Below are 26,577 nucleotides of genomic sequence, written 5' to 3' on the forward strand. Positions count from 1 at the left end.
GTCTTTTGGGTGGTGGACCCTTCTTTATACACACGGGAAACTGTTGAGCATGAAAAACCCAGCAGCATTGCAGTTCTTAACGCACTCAAACCGATGCACAAGCCATTAGACTCCTGAACAGCTAATCAAATGGCTTCCCAGACTATTTGCATCCCCCCCCCCATTTACGCTGCTGCTACTAGTCTGTTTATTATCCATCTATGCATAGTCACTTTAATACTTCCATACCCCATTTAAAAAGGCACTTAAATATTTTGTATTGCCCATTCAGCTCACAAGCTCCATCAGCAGCAGATTTTTATTTGTAACGGAACAAATGTCAGCACATCACATCGATTCGTTCCTCTAATCAAACAGTATCGCATCGAATCGTTTCAAACTAAAATGGATCGTTCCTGCACTGTATTGGAGCCCATGTATCTAGATATGTATTGAATCGTCTTGAAAGGGAAGATGTATATCCCTGGTGGGGTAGAGTGACAGTGGGAGGAAAGAAAGACATAAGGTGAGAAAGAGAGAGAGCGCTAGAGATGAGGCTTTCCTTGGAGCACTGTTATCAGTGCTAATTAGAATGGGCCCAGGTCCTCTCAGGCCACATGCTGGCCCTTGTAGCTCTGCTCACCTGCTTAGTGGCTGACTGCTCGCTGCTCTTAAATTAGCCTATTCAGGATTACACTAAAAGTGATTTGCCGTTAACCTTAACCGCTGTTTGACATACAGTGCATTCGGAAAGAATTCAGACCCCTTCACTTTTTCCACATTGTTACATTAGTCTCATTATAAAATGGATTAAATTGTTTTATTTTCCCCTCATCAATCTACACACAATACCCCCTAATGACAAAGGAAAAATACATAAAAAAATTTAAAAAAGAAATATCACATTTACATAAGTATTTGGGGAGTTTCTCCCATTCTTCTCTGCAGATTCTCTCAAGCTGTGTCAGGTTGTCTTTGTGGTTGGTGAGTCTTGGTGGTTCCAAACTTCTTCTATTTAAGAATGGAGGCCACTGTGTTCTTGGGGACCTTCAATGCTGCAGAAATATTGTGTTACCCTTTGCCAGATCTGTGCCTCGACACAAGCCTGTCTCAACCTCATGGATTGGTTTTTGGTCTGACATGCACTGTCAACTGTGGGAGCTTATATAGACAGGTGTGCCTTTCCAAATCATGTCCATTCAATTGCATTTACCACAGCTGGACTCCAATCAGTTTGTAGAACCATCTCAAGGATGATCAATGGAAACGGGATGCTTTGCTCAATTTCGAGTTTCAGAGCAATACTTTTTTTGTATTTTATTTTTTGTTGCCAGTATATAAACCTCCACCTGAAATAGAGTATGCCTGCCTGTGAGAGAGACCTGGAGGCTGGGCCTGCCATTGTCCCAAATGTCACCCAATTCCATTTGGGAATCGGTCAAAAGTAGTAGGCCCTGGTCAAAAAAGTTGTGCACTATAAAGGGAATAGGGTGCCATTTGAGACACAAGCTCAGTCTCTTTCTCTCTCCGACAGCTACTTGTATGTAATGCACACATACCATATACTCACAACCATTGAACCAGCCAAAAGATCATGGATACACAATATGTCTGACAGGGTGTGCATCCCAAATGGCACCCTGTTCCCTATGTAGTGCACTATGGGCCTTTGTCAAAAGTAGTACACTACATACAGAGCCATTTGGGAGGCAGAGAGGATGTCACATCGGAATATTTAACAGACAAGCTAAACTAACAGTGTTCAGATGACAGGGGGCGGTGAATGGAAGAAAGTTCTACAGCTGCACCATCGAGAGCATCTTGACTGGCTGCGTCACCGCTTAGTATGGCAAATGCACCGCCTTCAAGAGCTACAGATGGTGGTGCGGACGGCCCGGTACATGCCGGGGACAGCTCCCTGCCATCCAGGACCTCTATATCAGGCAGTGTCAAAGGAAATTGTCAAAGACTTCAGCCACCAAAGCCATAAACTGTTCACTCTGCTACTGTCAAGCAAACGGTAACGGAACATTGGCTCTTGGAAGAACAGGCTCTGACATAGCTTCTATCCCAAGCCATAAAAGTACTGAATTGTTAGTCAGTGTAAACATTTAATTATCTTGTACTGACTATACACACACTCACAAGACATACAGTACCAGTCAAAAGATTGAATGAGTAGACGTGTCCAAGGGTTTTTCGTTATTTTTACTATTGTATACATTGTAAAATAGTGAAGACATCAAAACTGTGAAATAACATATGGAATCATGTAGTAACCAAAAAAGTGTAAAACAAATCAAAATATATTTTAAATTTGAGATTCTTCAAAGTAGCTACCCTTTGACAGCTTTGCACACTCTTGGCATTCTCTCATACAGCTTCATGAGGTATTCACATGGACTGCATTTCAATTAACAGGTGTGCCTTGTTAAAGGTTCATTGCATTCCATCTTAATACGTTTGAGCCAATCAGTTGTGTTCTGACAAGGTAGGAGAGGTATACAGAAGATAGCCCTATTTGGTAAAAGACCAAGTCCATATTATGGCAAGAACATTTCAAATAAGCAAAGAGAAACGACAGTCCATCATTACTTTAAGACATGAAGGTCAGTCAATCCGGAACATTTCAAGAACTTTGAAAGTTTCTTCAAGTGCAGTCGCAAAAACCATCAAGCTCTATGATGAAACTGGCTCTCGTGAGGACTCATGAGGACTGGCTGGGTTGTGTTTCGAAGGATGCACGGCTCTCAACCGTCGCCTCTCCCGAGTCCGTCGTACGGGTGTTGCAGCGATGGGACAGGTCTGTAACTACCAATTTGGATACCACGAAATTGGGCAGAAAAAAAGGCAAAAAAAATGTATTACGAGCCTAGTTGGTTTAGCCACATAAAAAGACACCAACCTTCCAGCTAGCCATGATTGGCAGAGATCATGAGTGGGCTTGACATGCTGGGAGATCAGTCTGCCATGTAGCATGTTTGACTATTTGAGCTGGTCAGTAAGTCTAGGTAATTCTGTCCAACGCAGCTTTTTTTGTTTTATGTATCGTGTATCAAAACAGCATAAATTTTGCTCTCCACTTTCTGGAGGACCAAGTTTTGAAAATCTGTGGAATTCGATTATGATAACTAAGGAGACGGAGTTAACACCTGTCTCCGGATTACATCTTCAAACTAAGGGCAACCATGGCAACAGGAGACACGTCCATCCACGAATGATGTAAAACAGTCTAGCTAACTACATTTTCAGATATTACACATTTCTAATTTTGACAGAAAGAGCCATGTGCATAGCTAGCTATAGCCTAATGTTAGTTAGTTAGCATTGAACCTGGTAGGTTAGCTACCTGCAGATTCATGCAGGTTAGTAACATCATTAGTTGTGATTATGGTTCCTTGTTTACCTAGCTAGCTCTCTTAACTTCTGAAGGTATAGGGGGCAGCATTTTCACTTTTGGATAAATAGCGTGCCCAATTTCAACTTCCTGCTACTCATGCCAAGAATATAAGATATGCATATTATTAGTAGATGTGGATAGAAAACACTGAAGTTTCTAAAACTGTTTGAATCATGTCTGAGTATAACGAAACTTATGTAGCAGGCAAAACCCAGAGGACTAACTGTTCAGAATATTATTTTTTTTAGGTCTCTGTCTGTTCAGTGGGTTCTCGTTGGGAAACAATATTTCTTAGGAACTTGAACGATGTTGAATGGCTGTAGACAAAGAAGGGCTCTCCAGTAGTAGTACTAAAAGATTCAGGAGGACATTTTCTCAAAAGTTTAAAGTTACAAGTTTAAAAGCAAAAATACTTTCCCATTGTTTCTTAACTGTAGTATATGATAAACCATTTGGTAGCTCTAAGTCAATCATTTTATCCAATGTAAAAAACACAATTTCAAATGTTACTACATAAGACCGATTTGAGCCGGTCGGTCACATATATGGGAATTCCTTCAAGACTGTTGGAAAAGCATTCCAGGTGAAGCTGGTTGAGAGAATGCCAAGAGTGAGCAAAGCTGTTAAAGGCAAAGGGTGGCTACTTTAAATAATCTCATATTTTGCTTTATTTAACACTTTTTTGGTTACTACATGATTTCATGTGTGTTATTTCAAAGTTATAATGTATTCACTATTATTCTACAATGTAGAAAATAGTTCAAATAAAGATAACCCCTTGAATGAGTAGATGTCCAAACTCATGACTGGTACAGTGCCTTGCGAAAATATTCGGCCCCCTTGAACTTTGCGACCTTTTGCCACATTTCAGGCTTCAAACATATAAAGATATAAAACTGTGTATTTTTTTGTGAAGAATCAACAACAAGTGGGACACAATCATGAAGTGGAACGACATTTATTGGATATTTCAAACTTTTTTAACAAATCAAAAACTGAAAAATTGGGCGTGCAAAATTATTCAGCCCCCTTAAGTTAATACTTTGTAGCGCCACCTTTTGCTGCGATTACAGCTGTAAGTCGCTTGGGGTATGTCTCTATCAGTTTTGCACATCGAGAGACTGACATTTTTTCCCATTCCTCCTTGCAAAACAGCTCGAGCTCAGTGAGGTTGGATGGAGAGCATTTGTGAACAGCAGTTTTCAGTTCTTTCCACAGATTCTCGATTGGATTCAGGTCTGGACTTTGACTTGGCCATTCTAACACCTGGATATGTTTATTTTTGAACCATTCCATTGTAGATTTTGCTTTATGTTTTGGATCATTGTCTTGTTGGAAGACAAATCTCCGTCCCAGTCTCAGGTCTTTTGCAGACTCCATCAGGTTTTCTTCCAGAATGGTCCTGTATTTGGCTCCATCCATCTTCTCATCAATTTTAACCATCTTCCCTGTCCCTGCTGAAGAAAAGCAGGCCCAAACCATGATGCTGCCACCACCATGTTTGACAGGGGGATGGTGTGTTCAGGGTGATGCACTGTGTTGCTTTTACGTCAAACATAACGTTTTGCATTGTTGCCAAAAAGTTCAATTTTGGTTTCATCTGACCAGAGCACCTTCTTCCACATGTTTGGTGTGTCTCCCAGGTGGCTTGTGGCAAACTTTAAACAACACTTTTTATGGATATCTTTAAGAAATGGCTTTCTTCTTGCCACTCTTCCATAAAGGCCAGATTTGTGCAATATACAACTGATTGTTGTCCTATGGACAGAGTCTCCCACCTCAGCTGTAGATCTCTGCAGTTCATCCAGAGTGTTCATGGGCCTCTTGGCTGCATCTCTGATCAGTCTTTTCCTTGTATGAGCTGAAAGTTGAGGGACGGCCAGGTCTTGGTAGATTTACAGTGGTCTGATACTCCTTCCATTTCAATATTATGGCTTGCACAGTGCTCCTTGGGATGTTTAAAGCTTGGGAAATCTTTTTGTATCCAAATCCGGCTTTAAACTTCTTCACAACAGTATCTCGGACCTGCCTGGTGTGTTCCTTGTTCTTCATGATGCTCTCTGCGCTTTTAACAGACCTCTGAGACTATCACAGTGCAGGTGCATTTATACGGAGACTTGATTACACACAGGTGGATTGTATTTATCATCATTAGTCATTTAGGTCAACATTGGATCATTCAGAGATCCTCACTGAACTTCTGGAGAGAGTTTGCTGCACTGAAAGTAAAGGGGCTGAATAATTTTGCACGCCCAATTTTTCAGTTTTTGATTTGTTAAAAAAGTTTGAAATATCCAATAAATGTCATTCCACTTCATGATTGTGTCCCACTTGTTGTTGATTCTTCACAAAAAAATACAGTTTTATATCTTTATGTTTGAAGCCTGAAATGTGGCAAAAGGTCGCAAAGTTCAAGGGGCCCGAATACTTTCGCAAGGCACTGTACCACACACACTACAGTGAGCTCAGAAAGTATTCATACCTCTTGACTTTTTCCACATTTTGTTGTATTACAGCCTGAATTTAAAATGTATTAATTTGAGATTTTGTGTCACTGGCCTACACACAATACCCCATAATGTCAGTGGAATTGTTTACAAATTATTTAAATTAAAAGCTGAGTCAATAAGTATTCAACCCCTTTGTTATGGCAAGCCTAAATACGTTCATGAGTAAAAATGTGCTTAACAAGTCACATAATAAGGATGCATGGACTCACTGTGTGTAATAAGTGGCTAACATGATTTTTGAATGACTACCTCATCGCTGTACCCCACACATACAATCGTACGGTCGAGCAGTGAATTTCAAACACAGATTCAACCACAAAACCAGGTTTTGCAATGCCTCACAAAGAGGGGCACCTATTGGTATATGGGTAAAAATAAAAAAGAACGCATTGAATATCCCTTTGACCATTTTGAAGTTATTAATTATAATTTGGACGGTGTATTAATACACCCAGTCGCCACAAAGATACAGGCGTTCTTAACCCAGTAACCCACCAAGAGGCCAATGGTGACTTTAAACAGTTACAGAGTTGAATGTCTGTGATAGGAGAAAACTGAGGCTGGATCAACAACATTGTAGTTACAACACAATACTAACTAGTGATGCACCGATATTACATTTTTGGCCGATACCGATATCCAATATTTTCCTTGCCAAAAAAAACCCCCCAAAAAATGATCGATAAACGTTTTTTTGCAACCTTTTAAGCATTCTAGTACAGTTAAATAGTTAACACACACACACACGGACGCAGCGGTCTAAGGCACTGCATCTCAGTGCCTGGTTCAAATCCAGGCTGTATCACATCCTGCTGTGATTGGGAGTCCCATAGGGCAGCGCACAATTGGCCCAGCTTTGTCCGGGTTAGGCCATCATTGTAAATAAGAATTTGTTCTTAACCGACTTGCCTAGTTAAATAAAAGGATACACACACAAAAAAAGTTATTTTGTTGGCATTTACGTATGTCTCCAATACCAGTAAAACATAATCAAAAACTATTTATTTCACTTACTTGCTGTGCCGTTTCATTGTGCATTTGATCAGTCGTTTCATTCTCAACCAGGACTTATGGAACGCCGTTTGGGTCTTCGCATGTCAAATAACAGTTGTTGACCAATCAGGACCTGAATATGACTGCACGTCACATAATAATTAAACACGTTCTTGAATTTTTTACATAGTTCTTACACAATCACTCGTATTTCATGTCACAACGATTCACCGATACGTATGCTACGATGCTGGTAATGTTGTATCGTGCACCTACATTGCTGTCATAATGTTCTGTCAATGTTCTTCCCCAAAAACATGGCAAAACGACAAATCTGTTTCAGCAGCTATAGCTAGCTAGCAAACTATATATCTAGGTGTCATCTAAAATAACCCTAATTTATAAGACAGTTCTTATTTGATTAATCGTGGTCAGACCCATCTGTGAAGCTAGCCACAATAAGGATTAGCCACAACAGTGGGCTTTAGCCTTCAAAATAAAATTGTATTCGCATCACTGTCAATGACGTTATTTTATTTTGAAGTTAAACCACAAATTCCACTATTGTGCCTAATCCTTATTGTGGCTAGCTTCACAACACATAACCCGGTCCGGTTACTAGCCTCACTAGCCAGATGAAGCTAGCTGGCTGCTTATAACGTTAGCTCTGGGCAACAGGGTTAAGTAGCTGGCTAGCTATTTATTTTCATGAACTGAAGTTCCATTTCAATAGGAGAACACCAAGTGGCAACCAAGCAAATACTTACTCATAAGGATTCCTAAATCATTGCTAAGAGTAATGAAAATGACTGCAGTTTCTACTGGTCATTGTTTTCAGGCTAGTTGTATTGGTGCAAGCTAGGTACTAACCTAACACTAGCTACCCTACAAGTTGCGGTCGAACAAATTATGCTTTATTACCAACGCGGTATTGTAAACACACATCGTTTGTGGCCGGTGTTTGCAGATTGTTTTGTACAGCTTCACAGCGCTACTGTATCTTTTTTGACACGCAAAGATCCAAACGGCTTTCCATAATATGACAGTATGTCATGAAGCTAAAAACAGTGACGCAATTAATGTGTTACTCCGGTAGGGCAACATCTGAAAAATAGCGCACTTGGTAGTGTGTACCGGTGCTCCACCAGTCGGCGAAAGCCAACATCATCCACGACAGAGAACGGTTGATTGTCAAGGGCAATGAATTCCATTATCTTGGCTTTAATGGATTTCGCCTTTGAGTTGTCTCGCTGAAATGTTCTTACTCTTTCAAATGACTGCTTGACTTGTTGACTTGTTGACTGCTTGATCCACACAGCAGACTGTGGGCTAGGTTAGGAATGCTGTGTTGCACAACATTTTACGTGGCGTCATTAGTCATGTACCTACGTTTTATTAGGTATGCATGTCAGCTTTGACATCGGTTTTGCACATCGGCGTTAAATTAAACAGACATCGGCCGATTCCGATATGTTCACCGCTACATTGTGCATCCCTAAAACTAACCTAAATGACATTATGAAAAGAAAGAAGCCTGTAATGAATAAAAATATTCCAAAAACATGCATACTGTTTTCAATAAGGCACTAAAGTAAAAATGCAAATAATGTGGCAAAGAAATGTACTTTGTGTCCTGAATACAAAGCATTGTTTGTGGCAAATCCAACAACACATCACTGAGTACCACTCTTCATATTCTCAAGCATGGCTGCATCATGTTATGGATAATGCTTGTCATCGGAAGGACTAGGGTGTTTTTTAGGATAAATAGAAAAACAATAGAGTTAAGCACAGGCAAAATCCTAGAGGAAAACCTGGTTCAGGTGGCTTTCCAACAGACCCTGGGAGACAAATTTCAGCAGGACAATAACCTAAAATACAAGGACCCATATAGTTGCAGTTGCTTACCAAAGACAACACTGAATGTTCCTGAGTGACCTAATTACATACGACTTAAAATCTGCTTGAAAATCTATGGCAAGACTTGAAAATGGCTCTCTAGCAATGATTAACAACCAACTTGACAGAGCATGAATAATTTTTCAAAGAATAATGTGTGAACATTGTAAAATCCAGGTGTGCAAAGCTCTTAGAGACTTACCCAGAAATAGTCACAGCTGTAATCGCTGCCAAAGGTGATTCTAACATGTATTGACTCAGGGGTGTGAATAATTATGTAAATCATATATTTCTGTACATTTGCCAAATTTTATAAAAACTTGTTTTCACTTTGCCATTATGGGGTTGTGTGTGTAGATGGGTGAGAAAAATATACATTTAATCCATTTTGAATTCAGGCTGTAACACAAAAAAATGTGGACCAAGTCAAGGGTATGAATACTTTCTGAAGGCACTATATAAACACACCACCAAGACTCTTTCACACTCATCATATACTCTGTTCTTAATTCTTACTTTCATTATCCATACTAATGCCTAGTCTCTTTACCATGCCTTAATGTACATATCTACCTCAAATACCTTGTACCCCTGCACACTGATCTGGTACTCCCTGTATATAGTTCGAATCCAGGCTGAATCAAATCCGGCCGTGATCGGGAGTCCCATAGGGCGGTGCACAATTGGGCCCAGCATCGTCCGGGTTTGGCCGTCATTGTAAATAAGAATTTGTTCTTAACTGACTTGCCTAGTTAAATAATGGTAAAATACAAATATTTAGCTTCATTCTTATGCATTTTATTCCTTGTGTGGTTTTTTTATACTCTGAATCATTGGTAAGGGCTCTGAAGCAAACAATTCCCGGTAAAGTTGTATTCAGCGCATGTGACAAATACAATTTTATTTGAAAGGGCAAGTTCAGTTGAACTTTGGCCACACACACCTATTACAGGCTATTGTCTTCAATTAAACATTCATCCTGATACAATAAACATTTAACTGGCCTAGATACCAGTATTATCAGCTAGATAGCCAGGCGATGCAGGCATCCTTATGGAACGAAAAGTAGGCCTGGCACTGTAACTTTTGGTTCATAGCTACTTCTCTCTCAGAACCAGAGACTTACTGATGACCTAGATGGCCTACTTGAGGTTACTGGATGGGAAAGCATAGGCTTATGCAATTTATGTAATGAAAGAATATGTTTATTTATGAATTAATTTGTTTCCTTAACTCAAGTTGTTTTTTTAAATTTATAAATAAAATAAACAAACCCCTCTAAAAGACGAATATGGTTTCAACATACACCTGGCAACCAGAATAAACAAGACAAGCTCTGAATACCAATATGCTAAATATGGTAGTTCATGACCTCACATGGCTAAGGCAATATCTTGGGAAATTGCAAGCTATTGCATGTTCATTAAAAACAAATGTTAGTTTGCTACTCAAGCTCTATACATAAAGAGATGACATCATGAAGTCAGGTTGCTTTTTGTAGGCTGTTCCACTGGCTGCTATTTTAGCCATTTAAAATCATTCATTTCAAGCGGGTCATGTTAACCTACATTTACTTTTATGCAGATTACGGAAACAAAAGCTCTGTATTAGTGGCTAAGCTCTGCTTGAAATCATTGCACAAATGACAAAAGACGGGAAATGAAAACAGAATAATGTTTTGAATGTAACCGTCAATGTCATTAAACTAGCCTACCCAGTGTACACAAGTCCAACATTTGCTTCGAGCACAAATAGAATAGGCGCACTGTACTTTTTTTTCTGTCTGTCAGTTACTGTATTGTCTATATCGGCTCATTCCATTGACATTGTCTAACATGTGCATTGCGCTATGCCATCGTCGTCGATGTATGGCAATCAATCAATCGTAGAATGTCCAGAATATGATCAAGTAGATGGTTGTAGAGCGTTCAGTCGCAACAATGTGTCTGCTGGAAAACAGTCTGTCACAGCCAGACAGTCTGGCTACACTGTAGACCCATCTGTCTAGTGACAACTCGCCAATGATCAAGTAAAACGTCTCTTGGAACAAAATGACCATTTTCGAAATTGACAGCAAAATAAAGTTTAAATGCTTTTGATCAACTGAATACAGGTTTGAAAACATGGTGTACTATTTATCGAGCGATTCAGTTTGCGTACCACACTGGCTTGTCATTTGTTGGCAATACACTTACCCATGAGCTCAGGTGCTTTTATGAAAACGCGTCCTCTGTTCCTCATTTGCCAAGCAATACTTTCATCGATTAAATAGCCTTGTATGTACAAACAATGTTCAATGAAACCGATAGTGAGAATTGTTTTGCGAGCAGGTGTAACCAACCAACAGAACAGTTATTAACTGGCTTGCACAGTTTAACTACCATACGCACTCCACTGGCTGCCTATCTGGTCACAGACTGACGTTAATACAACAGATGCGTTCAAATCTTAACTTTGGCAGTAAGTCATGTTATCTGGCAAGCTATGAGTCATGATGAAGACGAATCTACATTAGCCTGGTAGCATGACTAGGAAATACTCAATTCACAGTAACATACTTCGACTTCAGCTTGTGGAAACTAAGGCACGATGGCAGCGTTGTAGGAACTTAAGTGTCTCTCGTACTGCATGAGGTCAGCAAATTACAACAGTAAAACGTTGAAATCAATAAGATATACACATCATGAATAAACCAATGTATAAACTGACCAGTGATGAATCCCACGTCTCCAATAACATTTAGTCCAACTCCGGAGGAGATGACTTGACTTTCTGAAGAGTTGTCAGGACTTCCTGAATGAGGGCTAGAGAGTCCTCTGCTAACACACGAGTACAGCCCCTCGTCACTGACAGCTAGTTTGACAGGCTGAAAAATAAATTCGTAGATTGTGTCAAGAAGCAGTTCGATGCACCTCCAGAAATGTTATAGTTTGTCACAAAAACAAGCATTCAACCTTTCTTCCCCTATATGTGCCACAATTGTGTAGATAATGTCCATTGATTATTGATCAAAAGTGCACTGATCAGAACGCTTCTTGTCAAATTTGACATTTAACTCGACACAATTTGACATAATATTATGTGCAATGTATTACAAGGCAAAACAATCGAGTTCAGAGTCACAGAAGAGGACAACAATTTAATCGGTTATCTGCTATAAGCGATCATCACAGACATCCTTCCTTTGCTTTAAATAAATATAAAATGTTAAAAACGATCATGAATACTTGGGCAGACTGTATGAGGTCTCAGTCCATTATTCATGCCCACATCAAACGAACATGTTAATTGAACACTGAAATCGTGAATGTCGGTCACAGAAATGTCAATTCTGACCGAATGTGTCACGTGACAATGTTCATAAAATCTGAGGCGACACTGCCATCTGGTGTTACACCTGAGAATGATAGATCCAAAAACAGGCAACAAATTAAATGAATATGCCTCATGGCTCCCTTGCAGTCCAGGGGGCCAGGGCAGCAGTGATGCGTTTTGACAGGCTTTTTTAAATGAAAATTCCAGGTAGCAAATTCCGTGAACAGGTCAGGGTTCCATAGTCGCAGGCAGAACAGCAGAAACGGGATCAGCAGCACGACCAGGTTGACTGGGGACGGGGACATCCAGGAGTCGTCAGGCCAGGTATTCCTGAGGCATGGTCCTAGGGCTCAGGTCTTGGTGTGAAGAGGAAGCGACGACACTGTGGCCCTGTCCAAATTTACCCCCGGACAGGGCCAACCAGGCAGGATATAACCACACCCACTTTGCCAAAGCACATCCCCCACAACATCAAAGTGATATAAAACAAACCATTAACTTACTACCCTGAGCCAAGGCCGTGTATAGCCCACGAAGGTCTCCACCGCCGCACGAAGCGCAAGCCTGCCAGAGACAGCAAGGGTGGTTCGTCACTCTAGTGTCAGGCCCGTGCTGCTTCGCACCCCTGTGCCAGACTACACTCAATCATAGGACGTACTGAAGAGATGAGTCTTCAATAAAGACTTAAAGGCTTTGACTGACTGAGACTGCGTCTCGCACATGGATCAGCAAACCATTCCATAAAAATTTAGCTCTATATGAGAAAGCCCTGCCTCCAGCTGTTTGCTTAGAAATTCTAGGAACAATAAGGAGGCCTGCGTCTTGTGACCATACCGTATGTGTAGGTATGTACAGCAGGAACAAATTGGTGAGATATTTAGGAGCAAGTCCAGGTAATGCTTTGTTGGTTAGCAGTAAAACCTTGAAATCAGCCCTAGTCTTAACAGGAAGCCAGGCTAGCACTGGAGTAATATGATCACATTTTTGGGTCCTAGTCAAGATTCTAGCAGTATTTTGCACTAGCTAAAGCTTGTGTAGTGCCTTAATCTTGAAGTGACAAAAGCATGGATTAGCTTTTCTGCATCATTGTTGGACAAAAAATAATAATATCAGATTTTTGCAATGTTACAAAGATGGAAAAAGGCTGCTTTTGAAATATTTTTGATATGTTCATCAAAAGAGGTGTCAGGGTCCAGATGCATACCGAGACCTCTCCTCATTGACACCTCTCCTCATTCCAGTGCCGATGTGTCTGGCTGAAGATCTCTCACCTCCCCTGACCTTGGTCAACTGACCTCTGATTGGTTGCCATTTAGCCAGGAAAATATCACTGATCACCAGACTGATGCAACCAATCACCATTAAGGAGGGATCTGGTTTGGACCAGTTTAGGCTGCTCTAACCTCAGCCTACTCCAGCTGCACAGGGAAATTAGAGACACAGGCGCATCCAAACTGCACCCTTCACTTCTGGACTTCCACATCCAAGGACTACAACTGGTGAACACCTTTTGTGCTACAACCTCTGGACTACTTTAGTGTGTGTGTGTGTGTGTGTGTGTGTGTGCATCACTGCCCAGAGTAAATGGACTTTGCAGCCAGAGTGCTTTTATAGTTACTTTCTGTATGTGCTGTTACTAGTCATTATTGTTACTTAGTTGGTAGCGATATCAATATCATGTTGCTGTAGTATATCATGTTACATAGCCAGTTTATCCCCTTATGGTCGCGTTATTAATCATTTTTCTGTTGGGCCAATATTTACTCTACTTGCCATTGAAACCTATTAGGTTCAAGATGGCCGCAAGGTTATTTTTCCATATTCAATATGGCCTCTGGCCAACATGCGTTACCGTACCCGCCACTTCCAGTTATTATAATGTGACCATTCCAAGATGGCGGCCCCTCATGATATCCGGAATTCTAACATGCTAAGCTAAATTGTTAACGGTTGAGGATGTTAAATTGTTTAACATGTTAGCTTGCTTCCTATTCCTTGCTAGATTTTATCAATGTTGTGTTAAATCACATTTATAGCCTGCCATTACACCTACCTATGAATATCCTCCTGCTGTACACTTGACATTTCTATTGGTATAGCCTTGTTATTGTATTCCATGTTATCTGCTAATACTCTTACTATTGGTATATCTTTAGCTATACCACTGTGTAATAAATATTCCTGTCTTCTATAGATACCATGTCACACTTCCTATATCACTACTTCCTGTTTCTCCTGTAATTCTGGTGTATGAGGCTGGCAATAAACCTGTATTATTTTTTCCCCCGGTTTCCACTGAGTCATCACCCCCTCTAACTGGACCTAGTAGTGCAGTTGTTCCTTTCACCAGCTACTCTATGGGTCCACCTCTCACTGGGTGGCAATCTGTTTCAGCCTGTATTAAGTAGGAGTGCTGATTTTGGATAAGGGCCCCCCCTATCCATGTTATCATATTCGTTATGTTCTAAAAAGCCAGAAACTTATCCAAGATCAGCGCTCTAAGCTGAGACAACAACCACCCGAGCCACTGCCTGTTCACCCCGCTATCATCCACAGTATGTGACCAATAATGTTTGATTGCTAGCTAAGACTTTGAAAGTACTATCAAAGCGACTGTAGATATAACGTGATTTGATGTCAATCTGTGGCCAATGACCTTAGAACTTCTTGGATGGGCACTTATAATAAAACTCTATGGCAGAACCCAAGGGGCTAAAATTTTCTAACTCTAACCTTAGACTTAGTGATATACTGTCCCATAAGTGGCTCAGTTCTGTCAATCAGGCACAATGCTTGGTATTTTCTGCTGACTTGACCACCACTACAGAAAGCACTGATCTAGGCTGAAACACTTGCATTTTGGAGCTGCCTTACATACTGACCACACCGCTCGTGTCGCGTGCGCGAGCGTTGCAAAATACATTTAAATATAAATGTATTCAATTTTTGCACCCACACTGCTTGTGCGTGTGCCAACGAGTGTCAGCCAATGAGTGTCTGCGTGCTAAAATAGAAGTCAGTTCTATTTGTGATGCTGAGCACCGTGCAAGTCCTGCCTCTCCCATCTCCTCATTGGTTTATAGAAGCAGATACCCATATGGGTGATTGAAAGATGAACTGAGTTTGTTTGGTCGTCATGGTAACTATGAAAGTTAGATGCCAATCGCCATATAAAGTCCAAAGAAGAAAATGCAGAGTCCAGCCATCCTAGTCATAGACGGTTCTCTCTGCTACCTCATGGCAAGCGGTACCGGAGCGCCAAGTCTAGGTCCAAGAGGCTACTAAACAGCTTCTGCCCCCAAGCCATAAGACTCCTGAACATCCAGCTGCGGATCAGAAGCCAAAACTTCCGATTCCATTGTATCCCTCAGTAGGTTGGCAAAGAAGTTGCTGGGTCGAGAGCCAGCCTTCACTCTCTCTGCCAGAGCAACAATGAGAAAGTTATGACTTCTGAACCGGCACTCCAAGTCGACCACATTCACGGAAAGCCTCTGTGCAATGTCCTGCAAAGATGTGCATAGCTTCTCGAACTCATCGATCCTACCAGCATTGAATTCAGAAGCCTTCAAGATCGACAATATTCTGGCCCTGCGAAGCAACTGTTCGAATGGTGCTCTCGATTTCTAAGTCCAGTTCAATAGCAGCCTTGAAATCCTCAGCTATAGCAACACATAGTTCTCCCAGAGCCAGGGTAAGTTCTGAAAGTGTCATGATATTACCTGTGCCTTCCGCCATGGCCGTCTCGTTGTTTGGTGGGGAGGAGGCCTCCGATGGAGATTTCTTGTCCTTTAGTCGCCTATTACTCAACATGTTGACATAAAAAGTTAAACTATTGTATTAAAAAGAGACGCATGTAAAAAGTGCGATGAAGTAGGTTAAGTTAGATTGTTTCGTAGAAAGTTGTGGGAGCCTCTCAAACAGCCGTTCACTCCAACATGCTATCGCCACTCCCCTATTATTCTACAATGTAGAAAATAGTACAAATTTTGAAAAACTCTTGAATGAATAGGTGTTCTAAAACTTTTGACCGGTAGTGTAGGCATGTGGGAGAGGGAATTGAACAGGTAGAGGTGTGGTTGGGAACATGGTATAGTGAACTTTTACAACCTGTGTTAGAGAGTTGATGGCCCTTGGGAATGTAAAAGGTCAAGATAGGAGACAGATAATGTGGTGTGGGGATTTTAATGCTCATAGTACGCTCTGGGGAGGCTTACGGACTGATGTCAATAGACAAGTGTTGGAGGAACTACTTGATGAGAAAGGGCTTGTGAGTCTTAATGATGGTATGGGAACAAGGATTGACCCAGTAACTACAAATTAATCTGCTCAGGATCTAACTCAAATTCAACGGCAGGCAGATGTAGTTGGGAGGTTTGGGAGAAATCTACAGTGGGTAGTGATCACTATCATATCATGTGTATTGTAGGAATGAGGGTGGAAGATTCATTAGGAAATGGATTGAGGAGATGGATATTTGGGAAAACGGAGTGGGGTCAGTTTCAGGAGTTAAGCGATATTTGATCTCGATTCAAATATAGAAACAGTAAATGATTGAGTAAGAGGAGCAATAGTAGGGGCCGCAAGGCAGGTGATTCCTATGGGTATAAGGGGGAGAAAGAGTAACACAGTTCCCTAGTGGACTGAAGAGTGTAGAGAAGCTGTGAAGAATAGGATCAGGGCTTTCAGAATGTTGAAAAGGTCCCATAATTACCAGCACCTGATTCAGTATAAAGAAACATAAATCAGTAGTGAGGAGGATCATTTGCTGAGATAACACAGTTTAAGCTACTGCACTCTTTATCATCTCCTGGAAATGATGAGATGTGTTACATCATGATGGCTCAGTTCAGTGACGGGGAAAGTATTGGGCCTTTATACAATAAGGTGTGGCAGGAAGGGAAACTGCCTGGAAGTTGGAAGCAGGCTGTAGTGCCGATATGGAAACCAGGGAAAGAACCTACTAGTCCTTCAAGCGATTGGCCCGATAACGTTGGCATCTCATGTATGTAAACTTATGGAAAGGATGATAACGGAAAAGCCGACTTACTTTCTGGAGAGTAGACGACTATTATCACCAAATCAAAGTTGGTGCCGGAAAGGCAGGGGAACGATGGATCCTGTACTGTAACTTGAGTCAGTAATACAGAAGGCACAGGCAAATAAGGAGGTGGTGGTAGCTGTTTTCTTCATTGTTAAGAAGACCTATGATTTGGAAGGAAGGCCTACTTAAAGCTGGATATGATGGGGGTTGGTGGAAGGGTTTTTAACTAGATAAAGGATTTCATTTTTGGGCGATCAATACATGGGGAGCTCTATGTCAGAAAGCTATGAGGTAGATAATGGTAACCCCCAGGGAAGTGTCAAGTAATTTTTGTTGTTCTCCATAATGAGGATGTATTATACCAGGTGAGACCTGATATTGAGAGGTCATTGTTTGTGGATGACGGGGCACTGTGGAAGAGCTAAAGAAATATTGCCCATACAGCCAGGAGAGTTCAAGAAGCAATCAGTGAAGTTGAGCAGTGGTCCATCGGGTGGGGCTTCAAGTTTTCAGTTGAAGTTTTCTAGAAGGGATATTGGGGTGGAAATATACTTGAAGTTGTATGGAAGGAATCTGGAGAGGATAGGAGTGTTTAGGCTCCTGGGGGTCTGGTTTGACACTCAAATGACATGAACAGAGCATATTAACAGAGTAGTTGTCAAAGGGAAAAAAAATATTGAATGTGATGCGTTGCCCATCAGGAATGGAGTGGGTGGCAGATAGAATGGAGTTAAATGCTATATATAGCGCTGTTAAGGTCATCACTGATTATGGAAGTGTAGCATATAGATCAGCAGCTCAGGCATCTTTAAAAAAGCAATATGTAATCCAGACCCAAGCCTTGAGAATATTTTGAGGAGCACTCAGGACCTCTCCAGTGGCAGCGATACAGGTAGAGTTGGGAGTGATGCTGTTAAAGTTAAGAAGACAACAGCTAACCATGACATATTGGGTAAATCTACAACAACATATTGTTACACAGTCTACAGAAAAAGGTGCTCACAGTGCTGGGTACATGAACAAAATCTGAATACAAGTTTTGGGTGGATAGGCAATGGCATGGAGAGAGAGAGAGAGAGAGAGAGAGGGAGAGAGTTTAGCCCCTCTGTGGTTCTTTCTGCTATCCCACCTTGGTTGCTCCCTAAGCCAGTGATATATCTAGGGTTGATTGAGAGGGTAAGAGCTGTTGAGGAAGGAGTAGATTCAGTTGTACGTGAACATTGAACACAATACTATGCTTTCTTGAATATATTCACAGATGGATCTAAGGACCCTAAGCAGGAAGGACAGGTGCAGCTTTTAGTGTTCCTGAGTTTTACGGTGGCAGTGATAAAAAGAGCAACAGGTCATTTATCTGATTACACAATGGAGTTGATGGGCCTACTCTTGGCTGCAGAGTGGGTGGAGGTGGTGAGGTCAGACAGAGTAGTCATCTGCTCGGACTCCTGTGCAGCACTGATGAGCTTAAATTAATTTGCCTCTCAGCAGACAGGATGTGTTGTACGAAGTTTTGCAGTGGTTGTATAAGGTGAGACAGATGGGGGTATTTGTGATGTTCCTATGGGTACCAGCTCATGTGGGAGTAGAGGGGAATGAGGATGGCAGGTTATCACCAAGCAGGCTCTTAAATATCCTAATGTTGAGATGGAATTGTCAAATCAGTGAAGCCATGAGGTTAATTAAAAATAGTGGTTAAAAACAAAATGGCAAGGGTTGTGGAAAAGGAAGACACTTGTATAAGATTCAGGAACAGGTGGGGGCAGGGAGGTCATCAGGCTGAGAGAGAAGGGAGGAAAGTGTAATCACAAGGCTGAGACTGGGACACACAAGGCTCAATAGTACATTGAAATTGGTGGGGAAACATCTGACTGGGAGGTGTGATCATTGTCAGGAGGAGATGGACAGTGGAACATGTTTTGTTTCAGTGCCAGAAATATGGGAGGGAAAAGGAGCGATTTATTAGATTTGAGGCGTAATGAGGTTGAAGAGCCAAAATTAAATGAACTGCTGGAGAAATCTTCAGGGGGTGTAGTATTTAATTATATATTTTGTTTCCTTAGGGAGATGAGAATATTGGGTAACATTTAGACCTTAATAGGTTATTAAAATTATTAGGTTATTAAATTATTGCATCTGAGCTCCTAGAGTGTGCGGAGCTCCTTTTCTTTTTCAAGTGTTCTACTCCACTAGCCAGCACCTCGCCTAAACAGGTGTGGGTTTCTTTCGCCTCCAGGATTTAGACCTTCCCTGTCTCTGGTCCACACTCCAGTTAAGTTAATGGCAGTAATGCACCTTAAAGTTAGCTGCCAAAATCTACAGAAGAATAGAGGAGGAGGTGGTGTGACAGTTTGGCCCTTTCCGACAATACCCTCGGATAGGGCCAACCAGGCAGGATATAACCACACCCACTTTTCCAAAGCACAGCCCCCACACCACTAGAGGGATATCAACAGACCACCATCTTACTGCCCTGAGACAAGAGTGAGTATAGCCCATGAAGATCTCCAATTCACTTGCCCGAAAGGGCGCAAAACCGGACAGGAAGATCAAGTCAGTGACTCAACCCACTCAAGTCGAGTATAGCGGAAAAAACCCTGGCATGACGTGATGCACTTCCGACTTAAACTGTACACACACACACACACACACACACACACACACTTCTTGATACATTAATTCCTGAACAGTCTTTATATCTATTGGACCTAGGTCTTAGGTCATGATACTGAAAGAACAGCAACTGTAATACCAACGCAGAAGTACAATTTTGTAAAACACAAAAGGGCCAGTGTTGTAGTAGATGCTATGTGCAGGTACAGTTGAGGTCAGAAGTTTACATACACCTCAGCCAAATACGTTCAGTTTTTCAAAATTCCCTATCTTAGGTCAGTTAGGATCACCACTTTATTTTAAGAATGTGAAATGTCAGAATAATAGTAGAGAGAATGATTTATTTATTTCAGCTTTTATTTCTTTCGTCACATTCCCAGTGGGTCAGAAGTTTACATGCACTCAATTAGTATTTGGTAGCATTGCCATTAAATTGTTTAACTTGGGTCAAACATTTCAGGTAGCCTTCCACAAGCTTCCCACAATAAGTTAGGTGAATTTTGGCCCATTCCTCCTGACAGAGCTGGTGTAACTGAGTCAGGTTTGTAGTCCTCCTTGTTCGCACACGCTTGTTCAGTTCTGCCCAAAAATGTTCTATAGGATTGAGGTCATGGCTTTGTGATGACCACTTGACCTTGACTTTGTTGTCTTTAAAGCCATTTTGCCACAACTTTGGAAGTATGCTTGGGGTCATTGTCCATTTGGAAGACCCATTTGCGACCAAGCTTTAACTTCCTCACTGATGTCTTGAGATGTTGCTTCAATATATCCCCATAATTTTCCTTGCTAATGATGCCCATCTGTTTTGTGAAGTGCACCAGTCCCTCCTATAGCAAAGCACCCCCACAGCATGATGCTGCCACCCCCGCTCGGCTTGCAAGCCTCCCCCTTTTTCCTCCAAACATCATGATGGTCATTATGGCCAAACAGTTATATTTTTGTTTCATCAGACCAGAGGGCAATCTCGGGTAAACCGGGTAATCTCTGGTAGTGAAGTGAGCTGTATCATAGTCCTGTCACTGCTTCACTCCCTGGCTACGCTGATGCTTCTCCTCCACTCCAAAAAGTACAATCTTTGTCCCCATGTGCAGTTGCAAACCGTAGTCTGGCTTTTTTAATGGCGGTTTTTGGAGCAGTGGCTTCTTCCTTGCTGAGCGGCCTTTCAGGTCATGTCGGTATAGGACTCGTTTTGCTGTGGCTATAGATACTTTTGCACTTGTTTCCTCCAGCATCTTCACAAGGTCCTTTGCTGTTGTTCTGGGATTGATTTGCACTTTTCGCACCAAAGTACGTTCATGTCTAGGAGACAGAATGTGTCTCCTTCCTTAGCGGAATGATGGCTGCATGGTCTAATGGTGTTTATACTTGCGTACTATTGTTTGTACAGATGAACGTGGTACCTTTAGGCATTTGAATATTTGAATATTGCTCCCAAGGATGAACCAGACTAGTGGAGGTCTACAATTTGTTTTCTGATGTCTTGGCTGATTTCCCCATGATGTCAAGCAAAGAGGCATTGGGTTTGAAGGTAGGCCTTGAAATACATCCACAGGTACACCCCCAATTGACTCAAATGATGTCAATTAGCCTATCGGAAGCTTCTAAAGCCATGACATAATTTTATGGAATTTTCCAAGCTGTTTAAAGGCACAGTCAACTTAGTGTATGTAAACTTCTGACCCACTGGAGTTGTGATACAGTGAATTATAAGTGAAATAATCTGTCTGTAAACAATTGTTGAAAACATGACTTGTGTCATGCACAGAGTAGATGTCCTAACCGACTTCCCAAAACTATAATTTTTTAACAAGAAATTTGTGGAATGGTTGAAAAACAAGTTTTAATGACTCCAACCTACGTGTATGTAAACTTCAACTGTATATATCATATAACCACCTTTTTTTCCAGTGAGCATTGCTTATACTCACTTCTTAATCCCCACTGATGCATATTAGAGTAGTGTAGGTATATGACTTATCAATTATGTAGTACAATCTATGTAGTACCATCATGCACAAATTAACCTACACAATCACAAAGTACGTGAAATAAAGTCACATGCGTTTGGCATGGAGCGCACAGAGGAATGTCATCGGTAGGGTAGATAGAAAACGCTAACTAAGGCAACAATGGGTATGCAAACCATGTATTGAATGAGTTTGGTCCAAAGGCTTTTTGTGATGCGCAGGTCAGTCATCGTGTACTGTTTGCATCAGGGGCGTGGGCATGAGTGGGCCTGGACACATGCCCACACACTAGTGAGCCAGGCCCACTAAATCAGATTGAGCAAAAACAAATAAAGAATACATTATTATTACAAAAATACTCCTCACTTCTCCAAAATGGTCTCCTTATTTGGTTTAAGCATTGTTGTGGACTTAGTTTTTTTTTTAAATAGAAAAACAACAAATGTTATGTTCTAAGTGTGATTGAGTGTTTAAATATATAGGAAAACTTTTCACATAAGGAGCCTTTCCTTCACTGGGTAGGCCATTTGAGAAATCTTGGCCAAAATTTGAGTATACCCACTTCTCCAGGCACCACAACACCACTGCATAGGGCCGATGGAAAGACAGCAGTCAAACACAGCATGATGTTAAAGGATAAGCAGTCCATTCCTTCGGACATAAGCCAGTAGGTCCCTATAATAAGAATACAAAAACACAACCATTAGGCTAAGCATTTCCCAATCAAAATTGACCAATCTAAATTATTACTTCCCATTACAACAAAACATTTCACATTAAGCACAAAGTAACTTAGGGACCTAAAGTTTAAATGCAACAATGTTTCACACATGTTATTTTCAAAGAGATGGCTAACAACAGCTAGCGAGCTCCAATAACAAACACAGTTCCACTCACCAGATGACGATAATTTGAAAATGAACTTCTTGTTGAAAGTTATTCTTGAAAAGGGAGAAGCTAACAAATTACAAACAACATCCTCTTCAATAACACCTGCTGCAGCCACTGCAAACTAGCCTATAACAAAAGATGGCTTACTAGTCTGTGGGAAAACTACAGCTTGCAATTGCACAGTGACCTGTTGGCCTTTGAGAAGGCAGAAGTTTCCATTTGTTTTTGTAAAATCGGTCCCACCCTTTAGAAGTCACAATGTGATTGGTTTATTCCCTCACAAAGTTTGCCCTAATACAGTTAAATGGCAGATGCCTTCTATCTAGCTTCTGATGGCCTAGCCAATCAATGGCTTCTTCTTCGATGCGGCGATGGGCATCCAATGTTAATGGTGCATTACCGCCACCAGCTGGACATGGTATTGAATAAGAAACAAAAAACATTGCGGGAAAGGGGGAAAATGACACCATACAAAATTCAAAATTAAACACATCAACTGACAAAACCCATCCCACTTCTTCAATCACAGTCCACTCCAAAATACATCCCTACACAGGCTCATGGGCCTGTGATGGCAGAAGACTCACCGACAGGATTTCTTGCACAGCCTCGGCTCTGAAATCACAAAGACCCCAAAAACGTAGAGTCCACCTTTTTAACATGTAGTTTTTCACTATCCTTTGTTTGATGAAAACCCCTTACTGCTCATGGTGATGACTACTACAATTGTTTCTTCCTCGCTACTCATTCCTTCCAATCTTCGCACCGCCTCAAAAAAGGAGACACGCTGGACACTCCTTACCCTTGCCACCTCACTCTCCTTCACCCTAACGGAGCATTCCAGGAACTCAGGTAAATGTTCACCTCCACAGTTGCAGCATTTGACTTCATCTGGCATACAATACTCTTCCCTTCTGCACACACTTGACATTTATGACACTGAAGGGGATTGTGCACAAAAAAAATTGTGCACAAAAATCTTACAGGACATGAATCCTAACTTTATATGAGAAGGGAGAGACTCTTCAAAGAGCAGTAGCATGGATGAAGTGAATTTATTTACCATACAGGTCAGTTGACGTGCACCAACCACTCCATCAATGTCTTCAGTAATATACTCTGCCTTTATTTCTTACGCAACCCCAGAAATAACTCCCTTGATAGGTGCCCGGCTACGAAAATCCATACAAGAAACATTCCATCTTTTTGAGACTTCTTCTGAAGTCTCTCACCGACACCACACTTTCCTCCAACACATTTCAGATTTTCCTTGGAATGTTTCCCAAGTAGCATTGATCCAAAACCTTCACTCCGACTAAAAACGTGTCTAGTGGTTTCCTATTTTCCTACTACAGCTTTACTTCTCGTTTCTCTTTTTCTTCACCAATGTAACCCACTCATTCCTACTTTCTGTACTATTAGCTTCACCCGACTCACTAGCAATTTCAAACAAAACTTAAGTTTCTGCCATCTCCTCCCCGTCACACCCATCCTTGATCGGCTTTTCTTCCCACCCTCTTTCCTAGCCAATGGCTGATTTAGCTAGATAGAATTTTCTCCTCAGAGACCACCAAAGAAAAATCCTGATTGGATATTTTTGCCTCGCTTCAGTGTTAACCATTTCCTTTCCAATAAAAACTGAAGAGATTAAATAAGAACATCATTGAAAATAATAGTAGAATTAGAGTTATTCATATTTTATTTTTTGTAAGTCCTAAAAAGGCCCTCATTGTTTCCCACTGGGTTTGAGTTAGTAATACTTTGTAGAGTGGCTCTAATTTCCCTCGGCATGCATTTTTTCACCATTCTGAATGTCTTTTCCATATGTTTTTTCTGAAATATGAACACAGAAATACTGGACATTTTGAACTCTTATTACTGTGTTGATTTGACAAAAATTCAATCATGGTCTGAAATTGGACTCTGGCATTTTTCGGGTCTTGGTCTTGACTCGGTCTAGGGACCCCTTGTCCCCCTCCCGGACTCGGTTTTGACTCGGTCTTGCCCCCCCCAGTCTTGAATCTGAATCTGTCTCACTTCAGGTGAATCGAACACAACACTGCTGATATCTTTCCGACAGATAAGATCTAAACCAGGCAAGAACTTGTCCATTTAGACCAATTAAGGTTTCCAATCTCTCCAAAAGAACTTGGTGATTGATGGTGTCAAAGGCGGCAATAAGGTCTAGGAGCTCGAGGACAGATACAGAGCCTTGGTCTGATGCCATTTAAAGGTAATTTAACATCATCACGAGTGCCGTCTCAGCACTATGATGGAGTCTAAAACCAGGCTGGAGCGTTTCGTATACATTATTTGTCTTCAGGAAGGCAGTGAGTTGCTGCTTAACAGCTTTTTCAAAAATGTTTTAGAAAAATGGGAGATTCGATATAGGCCAATCTTTTTTCTTTATTTTTTCCAGGTCAAGTTTTGGATTTTTACAGGAGGCTTTATTACTGCCACTTTTAGTGAGTTTGGTACAGATCTGGAGGATAGGGAGCCAATTATTATGTTCAACATAGGAGGGCCAAGCACAGGAAGTAGCTCTTTCAGTAGTTTCATTGGAATAGGGTCCAGTAGGCAGCTGGAAGGTTTAGAGGTCATTACTATTTTCGTGAATGTGTCGAGAGATACAGGAAGAAAAAACTTGAAGGACACCATTGATCTTAGGTCCTGGCAGTTCTGTGCAGACTCAGGACAACAGAGTTTTGGAGAAATATGCAGATTCAAAGAGGAGTCCGTAATTTGCTATATAATGATCATGATCTTTTCATCAAAAATGTTCATGAATTCATCACTGCTGAAGTGAAGGCCATCCTCTCTTGGGAATGCTACTTTTTAGTTAGCTACGCGACAGTAAAAAAAAATGTTGGATGGTACTGTCTTTCCAAGCTACTCGGAAAACTTCCAGTTTGGTGGAGCGTCATTTCCGTTTCAATTTTCTGGAAGCTTGCTTTTGGGCTCGGATATTTTCTGTATATCAGGGAGCTAATTTCTTCTGACAAATGTTTTTTGTTTTTAGAGGTGTGACTGCATCTAGGGTATTACACAAGGTTAAATTTAGATCCTTGGTTAAGTGGTTAACAGATTTTTGTACTCCAACGTCCTTTGGTGGGTGGTAGGAGTCTGGAAGGGACCGTTACAGTGTCTTGAATTTAAAAAGTTGGGCCTTGTGGCAAGTGTGTGCAGACGGAATAAATATGTTGTGGAAGAGTCAGTGGATACACAGTGCTGCAATTGTGGTGGAAACCACGTTCCCGAGTTCCAGGAAGGCCCTGTATTGGTGAAGGAGGTCGAAGTAGCAAGAATCCGGGCTTTCCACCAAGTCTCCTATAAAGAGGCAGGCAAATGGCAGAAGGAGCAAGTGCAAATGAGTAAGAAATGGCAATGGATGCCCCTGCAGCCTGCAGAAAGTGTTGTTCATCAGTTGAGGGATCCTGAAGTGCTGAAAGTTTAGAAGGTTTATTTTGTTGTGTATATTGTGCAGGTGATACATTGTACAAGTAAAACTAGCAAGAAATCGAAGAAACATGACATAATTGTGAATGCAACAAAAAGGCTTTTGGATCTCCAGGACTTTATGGCTGAAACAATGCATTATGTTTTTGTTTTCCCCCCTGTGTTTTCTACGTTAAAGTTCCCCAGTTTTCACCCCACGCAGTAGGTGGCGGCATGCACCTCTAAATACTATAGAAGAAGAATCATCACAACAACAACAACAACAACAACAACAACAACAACAGCAACAACAACACCTCGAAAATCGTGGCGCTCTGCACGAGGACTGACCTCGTAAATGCCTACTTAGACAACACACATCAGGTGCAGTTATAGGGAAAACGGCTATTTAACGTACACGTGATTCAATTAGTACATGTTTTAACCACAACGGTGTGATAAAATCACCCCCCAAAAATATATATTTAGTTTTGTGAATTTGAGATTTTGGTCAGGCGCGTTGGCGGCCATCTCACA

The 26,577-nt window shown here is 41.2% G+C and overlaps 1 protein-coding gene across 2 annotated transcripts in view; it reads right to left on the reverse strand.

Moving 5' to 3' along the window:
- Positions 1-11,640, reverse strand: part of taok3a (TAO kinase 3a) — a 105,296-nt gene extending 93,656 nt beyond the window's left edge. Inside the window, exon 1 of one of the 2 annotated variants that reach the window (XM_024418227.2) lies at positions 11,491-11,640. The gene's annotated coding sequence lies outside the window, so the exon portion shown is untranslated. Of the gene's footprint in view, positions 1-10,976; positions 11,188-11,490 lie in introns of those variants that run through there. The other variant, XM_024418228.2, reaches the window with a different exon arrangement.
- Positions 11,641-26,577: the final 14,937 nt, after the last annotated feature.

The sequence above is a fragment of the Oncorhynchus tshawytscha genome, linkage group LG04 (assembly GCF_018296145.1).
Source record: "Oncorhynchus tshawytscha isolate Ot180627B linkage group LG04, Otsh_v2.0, whole genome shotgun sequence".
NCBI lineage: Eukaryota > Metazoa > Chordata > Actinopteri > Salmoniformes > Salmonidae > Oncorhynchus > Oncorhynchus tshawytscha.